The sequence below is a fragment of the Armigeres subalbatus genome, chromosome 3, assembly GCF_024139115.2.
Source record: "Armigeres subalbatus isolate Guangzhou_Male chromosome 3, GZ_Asu_2, whole genome shotgun sequence".
In the NCBI taxonomy this organism is placed as follows: domain Eukaryota; kingdom Metazoa; phylum Arthropoda; class Insecta; order Diptera; family Culicidae; genus Armigeres; species Armigeres subalbatus.
Window position 1 is genome coordinate 326,206,475 of NC_085141.1, and position 19,808 is coordinate 326,226,282.

Consider the following 19,808-nt stretch of genomic DNA (forward strand, 5'->3'; position numbering starts at 1 on the left):
TATTTGCCTTTTTTTTAATTCTTTATTAAAGTGTTTTTTACATATTTGCCCGCTCTTAAGCCATGATTTCCAACGTTTTTTCACATTTCTAAATTTTTTGAGGAAAATCGTCTGTAGATGTGTAAAAAAAAAAAAAACCTTTCTATGTTTGCCAAATGCCTCTTAAAACTTCATTTTCAAGCCTACGAGAAGTTTTGCGGTAAGCAAAAATTAAGAATCCAACGGGACTATAAATTAGTAAACTTCTAAATGAGCTGGCTGACAACGAATGGTATAATGGTTTATTATTACTGACTCAATACTGTTATCTATCGATGAGACTTCAATAAAATACAGTTTTCGAATGAACCCATCTTCATCTTCATCAGCATTTAACGTTCCAAGAACGCTATTCCATTCCAGTTTTAAAAACTGCTCCAATTAGCCAACCTAAACTCGGAGCAATAACTTTCATACCCCTTGAGCTCATTAGTCCGTGGCTTGTGTCTAGCTCCAGCCAGCTTGGTACGAGCGACAAACGGCGTCAATAAAAATTTGTTCTTCCATCCAACCTCAATCACACGTGCCGACGACCGACCGGTGCTCGGGAAGCGAAACGCGTGCTCATCAAGTTATCCATAACTGCACAGACCAATTCATCATCAACTACTCAACTCAACCAAGACCGGACCGAACCGAACCGGGTAGTTCTGGGAAATCAAAAAGATGGGAACGCGCCAGCGCTGGCGGCCGGAGCAGCTGTTCCAGTCCAGCAGCAATTGCAACAACAACAACAACAACAACAACAACAAATCCAGAAACCACCCGGAACCGAAGCATTTACGACTGCGAAAGTACTGTTATCTACGTACAAGCTGCGTCTAACTGTTGTTATCATTGTGTGCCCCCCCGTTCGTCGGGCCGTTCGCTTTTTCTTCTCATGGATCCATCCGGGAAGCGGAGGAGCACGTTACAAGAGTGCCACGGGCAGATATTGTACCTGTGCGACATCTAACTGAATACGGGACTGCGGGAAAGTGTTTGTCTACCATTGCATTGCTTGCTACCGTCTTGCCATGATTGCCTGCCTTCCGAATACGTGCCACTTACAACAATGTAAAAGTGTAAACATACCAGCTGAGTCACAACAATACGACAGATAATCCAATGCGAACGGCAAAGATTTCCCAATAAATCGTCTGTCCACCGTCTGCACGATTCAGGTTTCACTCGGTTGAACTTTGCTGCTTATATCCAAGATGCTGATTTCCAATGAAACACAATCGCTCGGTCCAATCTGTTGCACAAGGTTTCACGATGGCCGCTTCATCGTATGCCTCAATTTAATTTTATCGATATTTCACTCGTTAGCTCGGTTTGCTATCTCCGACTGTGTGCTGGACCATAACAATAGCATCATCACTTGATATTATTCTACACTGTATTGCACACTTTGCTTCTTCACAAACTGTACAGCATCCCGTGAGACTATTGCACTTATCCTCCTATTGTTATTTCTGTAGCTGCTCTGCGCGATTGTATGCGTTTTCGATTGTTTACCAATCCACGTGCGTGCCCCCTTCACGTAACACCACTCGTCGCAGTCAAACACTCCACTCACTTCGTGCACATGAGATGAAAAATTTGCATAACGTTTCCTCACTTCGCGCTCCGTTGTGTATGCATTTTCCAAACTCTGAATCGGCAATACCTTCTCGTCTGAACAATAGGCGATATATTTTTTTGTAATTATCTCTTTTCTACTGCAACTCTTTTTCGTATGATTGATCTCCTCACGATCAGACTTCTATGCGATCGAAAGGTGAAAACCGAAATCAAACACACTACTCTGGGGCATCGATCACCATGACAATCAATTCACGGCCAACTTTCGCAATTCACCCCCAATTCCGCGCACTTATGCCGAAACCGAAAGTCGCATCGTCGTTTATTGTAATAGAATTGACGCTTCTTCTTATTCTAGTACGTCGGCTGCGGCCTAATACCGCGGAAGCAACACAAAACCCGTTTTAGTGGTAGCTTTAGCGATGGTACAAACAAAAAAAAATCGCAAACCTGTGCTAAAACCCTGTCAAACACTGTCCAAACGAGAACGGAACGATATGCAAAAGCGGGTCGATTTTCCCTTGTTCCGAGCGCGCGGCGACCGCGATACAAAGCCCTAAGAAGAGGCGCAGATTCGCGTCCGTCTATCTATGTCTGATGTCTGTGTGTTGCCTACCAAACCCGACAGAGGCTGACCGCAAACTGAAGTGCTGACGAGCGAAGGTGGCGCGTCGCGATTCACGCGAGAGAGAGCGCGCGCGTGGTTGTTGCGGCAGTATCGCTGTACGATGCCTCCTCAACCTCGTCAAAGCATGCACGCCGCACAGCACAGAGTCTCTCACGGCTTCTCGCCGAGCTGCTGCTGCTGTTAGAACATGTGAGATGTACACAAAGGTGTCGAACGGCTTCGCAACAGTAAAACAACCAACCAACCAACCAACCAACCAACAACAGTAACGATCAAAGACCACATCAACCAAAGTTCGGACGGAAAAATAAAACGGTGGCAATAACAAAACGTCAAGAATTGCTACATGACTATATGAGCAATGCTGCTCATGCTGTAAGACGAATAAGGGCGCAAGAATAGGAGAAATGAGCAACATTTTCAACTATGGTCGCTCTCTTAACAGTGCACGGTGAAACATTGTGTTCATTCCGCATCAAATCGATCTGTTATTTGATGGTTTTTACTCAATTTAATAAAAATAATGTTTTGGTATTTTTGGTATACATTTTCGGCATAGTTTTGATCGTAATTTCGAATCGTAATCAAATTAAATAGTAGAAACTGAATTTAGCTTTCCTTTCAATCTTTACGATCCGAAATTGTGCGTAGAGATGTCGCAAATTAATCGATTACTTCGATTAATCGATTCATCGTTGTGATAATCGATTAATTATGAATCGATTATTACCCAACGATTAATCGATTCAATAATCGAGAGGAATCGTGAGTAATCGATTAGTTACTAATCGATTAGTCAGAATTTTACGACATCATAAGGATGTCGAAAATTAATTGATTATTTCGATTAATCGATTCATCGTTGTGATAATCGATTAATTTTGAATCGATTACTATACAATGATTAATCGATTCAATAATCGACAAGAATCAAGAGTAATCGATTAGTAACTAATCGATTAATCGGGATTTTACGACATCTCTAATTGTGCGCTGAATCGATTATAAATCACTACATGAAAATTCCAACATTTTACTTGCTCTTTGTGCACACACATACAGACATTTGCACAATTCGCCTAGCCCACAACTAGAATAGAGCAAGTATGATCGTATTCTAAATGGTTCTAAACATTGGCGGTGGAAATGCAACGCTATCAACTTTGAAGAAGATGCAATACGTAATGTTGTGGTAAGTATTCTTTAAGGATTGAGGTGACGACGTGACAGATAATCATCAGAGGTGGATGCCTACTTTATTTTGATGTGTAAAATAGCACAAGCGTGGCGGAAAAGCGCGTGGAAATGTGAGAGCAGAAGCGAGAGCGCAAACCAGAGAGAATCGTTTTGTTTGGGAAATCGATACATGAAGCATTCAGCCAGTTAGTAGCAGATAGCTACTCCGCTGCAGCTCAGCTTCAAACTCATCCGCCGCACAGCTGTTTTGAAAACTCTTTTTTTGTGGCTGTGTTTGTGCTATAGGCTGGCAGTATGTGACGAAATAAAGGGATTATAATAATGATGATGAGAACAAACTATGTATACATCAGCATGTAGTACGGTGTAACTAAAGATTCTGAGAACGGAAATAAGCAGGTAATTGAATTTGAGGTGGTGAAAAATAGAAATATCATAAATAAATTGAAAGATACATATTTTTCACATTTAGATTCACTACAGTTATATGTACTATACGTATAACAATAACAATTAAAACGATCAACTAAAAAGAACATTTTTAGGGTACTTTTTCAAAATGACGTATGTAATTTTGTAAACATATATTCAAATGTCGATTTGTTCAATCTAATAGCATTTCCACGCAAACCATTACGACAGACAGGTAGGGAAGCCTTCGGTTACCTATTGGTGGTGTTGGTTCGCGTGGGAGTGCCATCAGATTGGACAAATCGGCGTTTGAATCTTTGTTTACAAAATCACACACGTCCTTTTGAATTTGAATTTGAACCCAAGATTTCTTCTATGATCAGCTTTTTAAAAAAAAAAAAAAATTTCTTGGGAAAAGTCTCCGAATAACCCTCAAATAATTTCCTTTGTTTATCTCGAGCCTAAATCAATACGCAATAGCATTTTGATTATGCCCTATGATTAGTTTTCGGTGGGTGATTCATTAGCTAAAACAAAAACCAGCAAATATGCGATGATTGCCAGAGTATAAAGTTTTAGTTATTTTTTGCTGGCTTAGGAAAAAAAATACCTTGTTTGGGTTAACATGATTAATCCTATTTTTATAAACAAACATTCAATGAGCAGTGGAAATGGGTTTAGTTTCCCTGCCATTTATGAATGGGGTGCGGTAATAAGGTACCAGTAGAAACGTTAAATGCAAGGGATGGGTTGATTAAGTGGTAGTAAAATCGAAATTTCATTGCCTATTATAAAACTACTAATCAGTGCAAACTAAGTGCAGGAGATCATCGTTTGACTTCATACTGTAATCCTTATCACCACTTCCTTCTAAATCCCCTCCATTCCCCATAAATTTGCCGAAATACTTTATTTTCCCATACATTTCATTGATTTCCAACTACCATTTTTCCATGAGCTCATGGTGAAAATTTCAAAAAATAGAGTAACAAGTTTAACAAAACAGATAAAAAAAATCCAAATTCTGCAAAAATATTCAACAAATCTGATGAATAAAAAATTGTCTTCACTTGTAATGCATTATTTAATTCCATTACTTTGCATTCTTTACAAATATACGTATTTCGACTTCAGCAGTAATGACGGTACTGACGTTTTTAGTCTCTCAAGTCGAGTCAAGTACAGTGGGTCCAAAAAGTATTCGTCTAGCTGCATATTCTTTAGTAAAATGTAAAACTTAGACGTGATAGAAGTGAGATAAAAAAACTTTCTTCCAAATTTGGTAGAAAACTTGTCAACACATGATTATTATTCAAAAACAAATAGAAATTTCAATTACTTATTCTGGTATGTAGAGAATATCTAAATTTCGTCAATTCCGCTCGCTCAAAAAGTATTCGTCTATTCAGAAAATAATCGAGTGAAACACGAATATAATAGTTTTATTCGCATGTAGTTACACTAGCACACTCTAGTGATGTCTAGTAACATTTTTGTCAATATTCAATGACAGATCAAATAATGTTTTTGTTTTGTTTGAACTTGGCGCGGGAAATAGAAGCACCATGGGTGGGAAAAGTAAAAAGATGAGTTCAAATGAAAAAAAAACTTATTCTACGCCTGCATAATTAGTGCAAGTTGACTTATGACTTTGCAAGAAATGTGGGAAGACCAAGGGTAGCAAGAATTCAACCATTTAATTGGTGATTGATCGCATCAGAGCCACAAAAGTCTATCAAAATAAATAACAGAGTGGTCGTCAGCGATGGTAAACTGATAACGATGAGCGATTTATTGGGCGGAAAATAAAAAAAATCCTTAAAAACGAGTTCACCCATATAGGCAAGTGAGTTGGAGAGAAGAAGTGCTCAGATATGAACCAATACGAACAGAAATACCTGTGAAAAGTATGGGTATAATGGGCGAGTATCACGGAAGAAAATTAAAGTGAGCCATAAAATTATCAAAAACAGCTCGATTCCCGCTAAAAATATCGCTGGAAGAAGGATGACTTTCGGAAACAAGTCATGTTATCTGACGAAAGCAAGTACAGCATATTTGGATCAAATGGCCGATGTATGGTATGGCGGAAAACGAAAATTGAGATACAGCCGCAGAATCTCTTTTGAGCGGTAAAGCATGGTGGGGGCTCCGTCATGGTCTCTGAGGTGCTTGAGCGCAACCGGTGCGAGAAAATTTCACATTATTGAAGGAATTATGTATCACAAAATGTTCATCCGCATTTTGAAAGAAAATTTGAACGCCATTGCTGAGAAATTGGGCTTACAGGGAACATACATCTTACGGGGTGATCATTACCCCAAGCACACAGCCCAAAATACTAAGCTGTAGCTACTCTATAATACCCCAATCAACTCAAAACGCCTCCTCAGATCCCAAATATATATCCAATTTAACTCCATTGGAAGGTTCTGGACGACAAACTTTTCGTGAAATTCGTGAAAGTCATATTTCGAACAACAACGAATTGAAATTAGTGTTGAAAGAAAAATGGAAGAATATTTCGGCCCCCATTACGGCTAATTTGGTCAGTTCCATGCCACAAGAACTATAGCCCGTCATAGATACACAGGGGAATCTAACGAAATATTGAATTCCATTCTACAACTCCTGTTTTCGTTTCAAAAGCGCGCTAAACCTGACTAGACGAATACTTTTTGAGCCCGTATTTAATGAATTGTTATGTTTTGTTACCTTTGTTTTTGTTATTGTTATGTTTTTCTGTTTGATTTTAAACAATAAAAATGAATTGATTATTTTACTACACAATGTAATCGATAGTTTTATTTTTTTGAGCTTACTAGATTCTATCTTTGACATTCTCTAGAAAACACACAGCTAGACGAATACTTTTTGGACTCACTGTATGAAACACTAGAACAATGTTTACAAAGTGATGAAATTAAATGGAATAGTTCGTTTTATGAAAAACGAAATCTAATGAGTTTGTTTTATTTCATTCTTTTAAATATTTATTAAGGCATTTTCCGCCCCTTTCACCACTGGAAAAAACACAATTTGAGGCAAGTCATACAAAATAAGGTACAGTAATGTTTATTATGAGTTCAAACTTATTCGGAAAATCGTCGCTTGTGTGTGAAAATAGCACTTTACTATGATAGAAATGTATTCAAATAATTTTTCGACATAGATTTAATTTGGTTTACAAAGTTTACAAATCTGAAACCCAAGAATCATTTCGAAACCTCAGGTATTGGTTCAGAATTTCGAAAAGCCTAAACAAGAAGTTTAAGCTACCAATCGGTGAGTTAAAATCAAAATAATAAAAACCTTAAAAAGTTCACCATTTTGCTTAATGGAATATCCAAAGTTTAGGCAGTCTCGAGGGATCTCTTACGTAATTAATATTTTACTCCCAAAGTGCTTTGCAGTATTAAGCAATGATTCAAATTTTTCCATTCTAATAAAAAAAAATCGTATGTTTCAAAAAATATACATATGTGAGTAAAACATAGGGGAACTGCTCCAGGAATTTATCTTAAGGACATAGTTGAAAGAGTACCACGATGGCAGTCAATATGGCACCGAACCTTCCACGAGTCAATACCACACCTCCCGCATTCCTCTCCCACCATTATTCGAATGCATCGAACAGCACCGAACAAAAGTTTGATATTCAAATTACTAACCTGCTCACAGCATATTTATTCACTTCCCGTGATAATGAAAATGTTTCTTCAAAGAGTTCTATGCATTTCGTGCCAATTTAATAGCCGTTCGCGATTTGGTGAGCTTATCACTGCACTTCACTTCTTCTCAAAGGGCATTGAAAAAATCAAGTTTTCACACATTCCTCCGCACATGAGCAGCCCGAAATGTTGATGGAATGTCAATTGAACATCACTTTTGAAATCAGTCATTTATTTGAAGCGCAAACTTAATAAATACTGCTATTTTTGACCGAAAAAAACCCACTAAATACGGATCGCGGAGCCAATGTAAACACTGGAACCGGCAGCAGCAAACTTATATTTAGGGTGGCACAAAACTTATTTTGATTCGCCACGCTCAGTCGCATATGTTTCATATTTTGAATTTTACATTATTGTGGCGCTTCTTCATAGACAATGCATATTGAATTGTCGTTCTGATAGTTGGGAGTCGATTCTAATCGAGGTTGCGAATCCTTATCATAATTAGGCTTCTCAGAAAGCATCAGTGAAACGTGTAATTTAACCAGAACAGCCAGAGTTTGTCTGTGATATGGTAGCCAGTGTATTGAAAGGTTTAGTTTCCTATATTAGCTTTCATACAAACTTTAACCGGTTTGTGCTCAATCAGTTTTTGTTCGAATCGGCTTTTGGAGGACACTCGGTGCATGGGACGGAATCGATTGAGCGTGGTGGAGCTGGGTCGTTTTTTGAACCACCCTACTAATATTCTTTGTTTTTTTATAAATACGATACCAATACTACTACAGTATATGACAGTTTTTATAGTACCAATACTTTCAAAGCTTTGTTTTGGTACTCTACCCACTTTTACCTTAAGGCTCCGATATTCATTCCATCGAAAGCAAAACAATGAAAAGCAATTTGATTTGTTCCACATTTTTGTGATTTTTTTCAGCAGTGAGCACGCATGTTAACAAAAAAAGCGACAAAATTGATGCTGTATTTCTTTGTATCGCGATGAGATGAATATATGTTCAGTGCGATGGAGATCGGGACAGTTCCCCTATTTGTTATATAAAAAAACTGAAAATCTGTTTAGTTTTGGGTATGCACTAATGAGCATTAGATCATGCTACCGCTCACTAATGTTTCCTCGTAACAACAGGTAATGTATCTAAAATTGTGTAAGATTGAGATGAAAATATCAGAATTTTATTGAAAAGATGAATCGGAATACTCAACAGTTCAATTGACAAGGTGTAAAGTTTGATAGTTTTTAAAAGAGGTTTCAAAATACGAAGGGTTTGCTATTAGCCTTGTGCATATATTTAGAATCACAATCTCCTGTGCCCATCCTGCTTGCATCACCCAAACCCCTTCAATCAATCGCGCTGTTGAAAATCTAATAAGAACACCGAGATTCAGAGCAAATTTGAAGTCACTAGTAAGCTAACAGCTTTTGGGCCAAAAAGTACTAAGTGGTCATTTTTCCTAAATCCTACATTATATGTCCGTCATGAATATTCAAATTTTTCATATTTTTTTTATTCCATTGCTTTTAACGAAACCTAGTCAATAGTTTCAAAATAGTTAAAAATAGTGACCTTTTCCAATAAAAAGTAAATTTATTGACTTGAAGTCGAAAAAAAGGACTATTTAGTGACAGACCCCATAAAAAGTGACTCGCTACCAGGCCTGCAACTGGAAGTAAAAATCATGGAAGTAAACAGTCGGTTCCTCATTACATAAAACACACTAATTTTACAATATAAGAGTGAAATCAGAAATGATTCAGTTTCATTCTAAATTTTCGACCACTATTCTAGTTTGAATCTGGAGCAAAATAGAACAAACTCGCTGGTTTCTCCAGCAGTGTTCCATTCAAGTTTTTCAAATTTTCAATTAAATGAAATCATTATGTTGCTGCCAAGAAACGCGCCGTAATTGCAATGTGGATTGATCGGTAGATAAAATGACGCATTCATATTGCGAAACAATTGAAAAATATTTGAATCTTGTGATTCTTTCGTGGTAGGAGTCTGCAGATAATAGAACTCAGCGTTATACCAGTTTTGATTTTTTGACAGTTGACTGGTATAAGAAAAATGAATCTAGAACAGCTGCTAGAAAAATTAATGTTTCAGATGCATATTCAAACTGAAAGACCCGAACGATTTGAATCACTGCTGATTTGAATTACATTTCAGATATCAAAATAAGGTCATTAAGGATGTTATCGATCATTTAGTAATTGGCGTTCGATCATTTAGCAGTTTGTCAATAACTCACTTAAGGGGCTAAATTTCAAAATGTGTTGTATGGTGGACTTCTAGTGCAAAGGTTTATTTACAACTCTGCCGAACAGTTCGTTGTTTGAATTGCACTAATAACGGAGCTATACTGCCGCTAACCGCAAGTCGAGCACATCTGTATATGGAGGCCCATATACAGATGTGCTCGACTTGCGGTTAGCGGCAGTATAGCGCTAGTAACAGTAACTTATACTAAATGATTGAAATTTTATTATCATTTAGTATGAGTTACTGCCGCTAGCGCCTTAACTCCTTCAATTGTGGAATACGAACATCAATTTGTTAGGCAAAGTTGCAGAAAAACCTTCACACTACAAGTCTACCATTCAACACGTTTTCAAAATAAGCCTCTGTGATTAGTTATTGACAAACTACTAAATGATCGATAGCGGATTACTAAATGATCGATAACATCCTTGAAGGTCATAGAATGATTAGCACATTATTTCGACATGTTACACTGCTGCATATTACATCATACTTTTAAACATCCCTCAAAATGTCTCGTCACTACATTGCTTACCTTTTGTGACACCGCTACTGCATTGTCTCTCGAAATCAGGCAGAGTAAAATATATCGGTAACACAGTATATTTGGCCAACAAGTTATAAACAAATTATTACCTATATAATTTTAAAGCCAGGTTATAACGGTTATCGTCCTTGCTTTTCAAATATATTTTTGTAAATCAATATTACCCAAATTATGAAGCACACGCCTATCACGATATTAGAATCCGCAAATGGTAGTCATAATCTGCCTTCATCGTCTGGTCAAACTTACCTGTAAAGTAAATGAAGAAAAAACAATACGTATTAATAATATGATTCTATTCGACAAAACATTTATTTTAAAACTGAATAGCTGAATAGTTTTATTCGCACTTTTTGTTACTACCGGAAAATGAGATAATCAGTTGGTCAACAGGTTATTCGTGTGCTAACGATACTTAACTTACCTCAATAATACCTAATTCTGTTATTGATACCATACTCTGTTATGAACCAGCCGAATGCCGAATGTCCCTTCGGCTGTTTGTCGCTTTCGGTCAAATGTCAATTTCGGTCAAACCATTTTTGACATAATACCGTTTCGGATAAACGTTTTATTCGGCCTAATGGAATTTGGCTTGATGACTTTCGGCCTAACGTGTTATTATACCAAGTGCCATAAATGGATTTTTGCCGAATCACTTTCGCCCAAACGCCAGGTAGGTCCATTTGGCCGAGAGGCGTTTGGCGGAATATTTCATTTGGCCGAACAAACCATTAGGCCAAAACCCATCTGGCAGACAATTTTATCAATCCGAAATGGACAAACGGCCGTAAATGCCATTCGACCGACTGGCCGTTTGGTCGAAAATGTTATTTTGCCAAATGGGTGGATATTTTTGACCATATTAATCGTAAGGTACACTGGGGGAAGTGAAAAAAATGGGTAAGTGTAAAATTCGACTCAAAAATTGTAGTTGTACATACTTTACAGTTTTTTATAACATTGTGCTATAATATACTTTAATGTTGATAATAATAATATGTTTAAAACTGTAAATTACATACACCAACAAGGTTAACGCTTTTATTTTAGGTTTCGGTTTCGTTTCGCAGCAGAGTTCATTTCATCATCCTCTTCCTCTACATTTCAACTGGAATTTTCTTTGTATGCTTTTCAACTCAGTGTTCTATTGACATTTTCGTGGTTATCAATTGAAAGATTTTTCTATGCCTGCTAGGGACTAAAATAAAAAGTAAAATAAAAATCTAGGGACTAGAATAAAACTCTTCCTTAATAAATAGAAATTTTACGTAAAAAAATAGAAAAATTTAACATAAAAAAATAGAAAACTGCCAACAAAGAAATCAGGGTATGAGCAATAAATAAATATAAAATTACCACAAATAAAGCAAAATTTCCATTTATTGATCATTTTCTGGAAAGTTTTAAATTTTTCGTGGAAAAAAAATATTTATTTTGTGGAAAATTTTGTAATTGTTGAATGTTAATATTGATTTATTTATGGAAATTTTGTATTTTTTTCCATGGAACATTTTGATTTCATTATGGAAATCTCTTCTTTAATAATTGCAATTTTTGCTTATAAAAGTGCTAATTTATTTTTGCTTTGTGGAAAATTCTCGATTGTTTCAGTTTATAGTTCATCCAACATCTTATGCAGTTCAAACAGAAACTATTTAAAAACCTTTAACCAGTGTCAAAAAAATTGGAATTGAACAAATATGCCTAAAATTTTACTGCTTCAGCTTAGTTTGGTAGGTTGGAATCAACAGTATTAAAATTTATCAGACCCCTTCTGATTAGGCTAGATGTACCAATTGTGGCTATAGCACCAGTTGTCGCACTAGTGCTTTATATGCCAAATGGCCGATCAAATCACCGCAAACCAAGTTCGTATCGATAAAACATATTCATATGATACGATAACACCTTTGATTCCCTCCAAAACAAGAAAGGTATAATTGTAAAAATTGATTTTGCTTAATTTTTGACGTCCTTTGCACCAGTTGTCGCACTAGTGGTCCCAATTTGACCAGTCCCATAATAAAACAATGAGATTTGCCAAATAAGGAACCAAAATTAAGAAATGGAGATAATAATAAATTTTATTGTGGTTTTCACAGCTGTTCTAAGGAACAGGAAGTAAAACCTTTCGCTTGATATATAAAGTCCACCCACATGCCTTTTACTTATTTTAAAAAAAATAGTTGTTCTTATGTATGGTGACAATTGGTACACCCACCCTATGTAGAGATAATAAAGTTTAATCATATTTTGGACAACGATCATGATTCGTTAAATATCTCATATAATAATGGTTCGAAACTAATTTCGGTATCTGAGCAGTTGGACAGATTCAGACAGAACGGTTTTCCCTAGTGTGCAAACAATCTTCTTCCTCTTCTTCATTGGCATTATATCCTCCCCTGGGACATTGCCGCCTCGCGGCTTACTGTTCATTAATCACTTTCACAGTTATCAACAACGAGGTTTCTAAGCCAAGCTACCATTTCTGCATTCGTATATCATGAGGCTAAAATGATTATACTTTGCTCAGGGAAATGGAGACAATTTCCAATCTTCCTCACATCTTTCTATGAGTGTCTAATCGTCAAAAAAGTGCGACTCAAACAGCATCTGTCCGGCATCCAGCGGCTGTATAGAAACATTCTTCGCCGAAAGCTATTTAAGCTACGGAATTTCTTGAGGAATTCGTCGAAATTTCAACTTAAAATACTTTAGGATCTCCTTTAGGAAATTCTTTACAATGTTATAAGGATGTGCTTTGGAATTTCTTTGGAAAATTCTTCGGAATTAAGAATTCATTCGATAATTTTTTTCGAATTTAAAAAAAAACGGAATTTTCTCGGGAAATTCTTTGGATTTTTTGGTATTTTTATTTTTTTTTTCAATTTTATTGGGAAATTCTTCAAAAAATCACTGGAAAAAATCTTTGGAATTTATTCGGAGCATTTTGAAGTTATTCCTCAAGATTTTTTTCAGAATTTACAAGGATTTTTTTTAATGATTTCGTCGGGAAGTTCTTTGGAATTTCTTCGGAAAATTCTTCAAAATAACCTTGGTAAAATCTACGAAATTTCCATGAAAAAAATCTATACCATTTCCCCGGAGAATTTTTCAGAATTTCCTCAAGATATTTTTGGAATTTGCAAGGCCAAATATTTTAATGATTTCTTTGGAATTTTATCAGTAAATTTCCAAAAATACTTACGGGAAAATCTTTGAGATGCTCTGGCGGAAATTTTCAAAAGTTCCTTGGGAAATTGGGAAAATTAACTCGGTAAACTCTTTGGAATTAACTCGGAAAATTTCAAGGAAAATTCTTTTGAATATCATAAGGAAATTCTTAGGAAATCTTTAGAATTTCTTCGAAAAATTCTGTGCAATTCCCTCGGAATTTTTTTTTTATTTTCCTCAATCTTTTTAATTTTTTTCTCGGAAAATTCATTGGAATTTCCTCATCAATTCTTTGAAGTTGTCCGGAAAATTCTTCGACATTTCCACGTAAAGCCCTCTGTACACCTCCCGTGAACATGAACATGAACAAGAGGTGAGAAAGAGCGATAATTTCACAGTGAACATCGTCGTGGACAATCGAGTCTAGTTGGAAGTGTTGAATTATTGCCTACGAATGCAGGCAGCAAGTAAGTGTGCAGTAGTAAACGAAGAAAATAAAAATGAAACATATTGTCGCATATATGTATATGAATTATTTGAGTGGGTAATCTACGGAACGATATTGATCAAGTTGATTAATTTTAATCATCTTTTCGTTTAAATGTTCGGGAATTTTGTTATGAAAAGCCAGTAGGTACATGTACTTAATGATTTCTAAATGGCAAATTTTCAACTGTGCTACCAAATGTATACATTTTGCACCGTTCAAAGCTGAATTAACAAGTTCCGGTGATCAATTGACCTGAATCCAAATATTATCTTTCGATTGGTTCGCATCAAAGGAGTTCTGGCAAAACTACCCACGAAGCATGTAATTCACATGATTCATTCTGTTCCACACATTAATACAATAATGTTCAATTATGCAATTATAGTTAAGAAAATACGAATTTACGAAAAGAGAAGTAATTTCTTCTAATTTTCTATCTAGTGACTTCTATCCCATTTGAACGATTGATTTTGACATGTAGTAACAAGTTTAATTTGATGAGGAGTTTTTTAATTTTTTTTACTATTGCTAGATATCATTTTTGACTTTCTATTTTGGCTTACATTTGTTTAATACTTTTCTTCATCTCATTTAAAAAAAAAAATATTCATTTGTTCGAATAGTGTTAATTACTGTTTGAATATTTGACCAGTTCGCCAATAAAAAAAAACAATTTTGGCTCAAGTTTTCGTATATTAAATTCAATTGATCACGTATCGTATATCCGTACCGTATTTAATTGTTGTGTTTACTTTTGAAAGTCTTAATATGTATTCAATAATTTTTGCTGTGCTAAGATTTTTTTGATAGTCATTATCCAAATTATGTAAATTACTCACATAAACTGTTTCAAATAAACAACTTTATTGAATAAACTAATATAGGTATACCTAATCACAAACATTCTGAATGATAATTAATATTAATATCTGTACCTCGTGGATGGTCATAACGCAGCGCAAAGAGCATACGAGCATGTGTGTACCAAAAAAACGAGGGCAGACAGACAGGCAGGATGAAAACGACAGAGAGGCAATCTACACATCTTGTTAGATTCTTCATTCTCCCTGTATTGCTGTGGTGGAGATATGGCGTATATGGTGTATATATCAGAGAGGAGAGAAGCTTTCTCTGGTAACTCAGGTAAAAAAATTCCACGGAGCTCGTTCACGTTCGAATGGCAAAAGCATTCTGAAAATCTGTTCACCGTGAACGACAGAGACGATGCACAAGCATATCGGAAGCATATCAAATGATTCAGTAGTAGCAAAGCAGAAAAAGTATGCCAAGCATTTATAACTAATATAGCTAAGACTTTGAATAAACAAAAGAATTAATAAATAAATAAATGACTTCAAATTAATGGGTTGATAAATTAAAAAATGAACAATCGATTAAATTACAAAATTATTGATTTGAAAACCTAATAAATGGATAATTTTTTAGATTAATAAATTCAGAAATGAATGAATTTATAAATTATTGAATAAAAAAAAAATAAATATAATAAAATAATCAAAAATAAAATAGTAAAATAATAAAAAATATTTCATAATAAGTTTATAAAGGTATGTTAATAAATTATTAAATTACCAAATTGATAAATAAACAAATTTATAAATTTATAAATCAATGAAATAATAAATTAATAAATTGATGAATAAAAAAAATGATAAATTAATCAATTAATAATTAATAAATTACTAAACTGCCGCTGCAAGCATAACTGTCCAATATTTACATGATTTGCTATCTATATGGAAAAGTTGTGCTTTTATGAACAGTAAATTAATAAATTAAAAAGAAATTATTAAACTAATCACTCAAAAATCTAATATATCAACAACAAAAAATAATAAATCAATAAATTTATTTTGAAACCTAGTAAATCAGTGACTCAATAAATAAGCGAATGAACAAATAATGAACAATAATGATGGTGTTGTAAAAAATACAAAAAAAATAATATTTTTTCCTTCATTGCACATTAGGTAATCCGCTTTAAAAAAAAAGGAAAAAATAATAACTTTCTTTACCGACAACTTACAGAAGAGATTAAGGGCTTATTCAAAAATAAATTTTCCAAAGAATTTAAGAATCAAGGACGTGGAACACTTCTGTATGTAGTTATGAGGCTCGTTTTGCCCCAATGTCCCATACATCACGAGTTTACATATTTTTTGTCATTTTATCTTTAGGACATTGCTCTAAAATTGTGTTTATCTCTTCACTGTGGATCGACTGAAGGGCACTACATATATTTTGCTGGAAAAAGTTGAAAATTTCAGGGATTTTGGTGTTTAATAAGCGTCAAAATGCATTTTATTTGAATTTTCCGGCCGCGTCAATTTGAAATCGTCGCAAAGCAAATTGTCGCCAGCAAACATGGCCATAAGATCTGTCAGATCAACTAAGAACAAAATTGTTTGATTTCAATAAACAGATTATTTCCAGAAGTTAAGTACTTTTTTTTGCATGTTTTAATGATTTGGCTTTGCATTAACACAGATTTAAAATAAAGATATTGGCGACGATTTTAAAGGTGCATAAAAAGTGATCGACGCGATTTGTTACCAGCGAAACTGAAAATACTATTAATTTAAATGATATTTTCCAATGATATAATGAAAATAACAAATAATCATATATTTCATTGAATGTATTGAATTATAGGGGACTTTGGGGTCATACAAGTCTAAAAGCTCATTAAATATATTTTTTTTTACAAAATAGGATAACTTTTTTAACGGACGACAGAGGAGAATGAGAGCTTATTCAAAAGAAAATTTTCAAAGAAATTCAGTAAGTGATTTTCTATAGACGCGGGATACTACTGTATGTAGTTATTGAGCTCGTTTTACTCCAATGTCACATAAATCAATTTTTTTCATATTTTTCGTCCTTTTATCTTTAAAATATTGTACTAAAATTGTGTTTTCCTCTTCATTGTGGATCCTCAAAAAGCACTATACATACTTTGTTGGCAAAAGTTGAAAATTAAAGTGTTTTTCGGGGTAAAATAATCATCAAAGCGCATTTTTGTGAATTTATTTTTAATATAAAATAAGCTTCTGAGCTTGTTGATCTCAAAAACCCCTGGAATCAATTTTGTCAATGCGATATACGAGTATTTGTTATTTTCATAGTATAATTGACAAATCATTAAGCTATATGATTGCATAGAGGAATTTGGGCGAAAAGGCATGAGAAAAGAATATTTCCGATCTCATCCTATCTATTGGCACATCGACTCGCAAATAATATGATAACTCTTGTCTGGTTGTGCGATCGGGTATGGTTTGGAAATGCTCGACATCGGCTCTATCAAGAAGTATTTAAAAATCGTATTTTATCCAATAAATCACAAAACAAAACATTTGTGAAATGATTTACTTCATTAGTTATTGTTTCACAAACATTTATCAATGTCTGTACAACATTTTTGGAAAATAATATCAACAATTATCTGTAAATATTATTTATTTTTACAGAATACGTGAAAAATTCACATAAAACGCACTTTGATGCCTATTTGACCCCTAAGGGCCGATTTCTTCACCTCCGCTTAGGCCTTAAACCAGGTTTAAACGTATGGGTAAGCACCGCTTAAGAGTTAAGCGAAGGTGAAGAAATTGGCCCTAAATTCCTTAAATTTCTAACTATGGTCATATTTAGTGCACCTCTATGGATCCACAGTGAAGAGATGAACACAATTTTAGAGAAATTTCCTAAAGATAAAATATAGAAAAAATATGAAAACTTGGAATTTGTGTTGGGAATCCTACGCCTTTGCTCGCAAGGCTAACTGGAGACCCGTATAAATTAATATAATTTAATAAAAATAAAACACTAATAAAAAACCAAATCTTCCAGTCGTATTTCTTTTGTACATAAATTAACTATTACATCAAATATAAATCATAAAATAAAAAAAAATAAAATTATGAATAAATACAATGGTTTCTAGTTAGCCTTGCCAGCAAAGGCGGAGTATTCTCGATTTTCGTTGCGGTCTAAAAGATTTTTTTCGGGTTTTCGGCAATCTCGACTCACTGGGCATAGCGTATCTTTGTACTTGCAACATAAGACACATATCCATGCAATGGACGGGTACAGAATAGAAACATCAAATAATAACTGTGGAAATGTTAATGGAATATTGAGTAAAGAAGCAGGCCAAGATTCAGTGGTAATATAGAGCCATTGAAGAGGAAGAAGAAGAAGAAGAATGAATTAATTTTTTTATGAATGAAGTAATCTATGAAAATATAAATTTTTCGATTGAATATACGAATGATTGAAGTACTAAAATAAATATTTAAAAAGAAAAAATAATATTACCAAATAATAAAAAAGAAACACAATTCATTTACGAGAAACTACTGAGTTAGTTTCCTTCAGACCAAACCCTTACGAGTATTAAAATGAGCGACAGCGACACACAAAGCAGGAACAGTAAACACTCTCGGACGGTGTGAACTCCCAATCCAAATCAATCTATTCTCCTTGTATTTTTGAATTCACCACAGCTCCACGTTCATGTTCACCGTCGCGTTTACACTTGCGATGAGTTCACCGCAGATACGATTTCACGATGATTTCACAGGCATGACCGTGGAATGCTCATAAATCTGATATTATTGATGTTTTTCATGTTTTTATGCATCTCACTACTAAATGCAGCATCTGCCTTTCATTTGAACATAATTCCCTCACGATTTGAGTATGTATCAAGAAGTTATTATCGAAAAACAGTTTGTTCACGTTCACGTTCACGGGAGGTGTAAAATGCGCTTAAAATGGTTCAGAATTTCCTCGGAAAATGCCACGAAATATATTTGGAAAAATTATCAGAATTACATCGGGAAGTCTATCTCGGAAAATCCTTCAGAATTTCTTAGGAAAATTCTTAGGAAATTCTTCGGAATTTCTTAGGATAATATTTCAGAGTAAATCGAAAAAATCTTCGGAATTCCCTCGGAAAATTTTCCGGAATTTCCGCGAGAAATTCTTCGTATTTTTTTCGGAAAATTCTTCTAAATTTCTCTGAAAACTTTTACGGATTTTTTTCGTGAAATTCTTAAGAAATTCTTCGAAAAATTCTTTGGAATTTCTTCGGAAAATTCTTAGGAATTCACTTGTCATAAGACAAGTTTGTACAATCCCATTGAATTCCACCACTTAATTGTATCTTGACAGATACGTATTTCGACCTCAACAGTAAGGCCGTCTTCAGTGTCTCGTACTTGACTCGACTTAGGAATTGCCAAGAAAAAATCTTTGAGATTACTGCGGGAAATTTTAAGGAATTTCCTAAGGAAATTCTTCGGAATTTCCTAAGGAAGTTCTTCGGAATTTCCTCGGGAAAGTAGGGTAGAGAACCACTTGGGCAGTATCCCTTATTCCCGTCAGCAACGCTCATTAGTCGAGCGCATTTCAACCGAATTACTTGTTTTTTAGTACATGATTAGTAGAGTGGGGCGTCATGGTCATTTTTTCAAATCAATGGTTTTTCGAAGCCATTCTGGGTCCTGAACAACTGTGCAGAATTTGGGACTGATTGGTTGCTTCCTCGCTTTCCGCATCACGTTTGAAGTTTGTATGGAAATTAGTATGGGAGAACGTATATTTTTGCATTTCTACTACTAGAGGTTTCAGTTCATTGTAAACCAAGTGGCACATTGCGTTAAAGTATAACCCAAAGGATGCCGAAAAACTTTGCTGAAGAAGGCACGTTGCTGGAACGTCCACGAAAAAAGATATAACGCTTCGAAGATTGAATGTTCAAACCACA

The 19,808-nt window shown here is 34.8% G+C and overlaps 1 protein-coding gene across 9 annotated transcripts in view; it reads right to left on the bottom strand.

The window, feature by feature from the left end:
- LOC134225541 (MOB kinase activator-like 2) overlaps positions 1 to 19,808 on the bottom strand; it is a 539,900-nt gene that overhangs the window by 337,914 nt on the left and 182,178 nt on the right. For 2 of the 9 annotated variants that reach the window (XM_062705715.1, XM_062705713.1), the window contains exon 1: positions 2,056 to 2,255. The exons of 3 other annotated variants lie outside the window; for them this stretch is intronic. The gene's annotated coding sequence lies outside the window, so the exon portion shown is untranslated. Of the gene's footprint in view, positions 1 to 851; positions 1,020 to 1,113; positions 2,256 to 19,808 lie in introns of those variants that run through there. 4 more of the 9 variants (XM_062705710.1, XM_062705711.1, XM_062705712.1 and 1 more) reach the window with 3 other exon arrangements.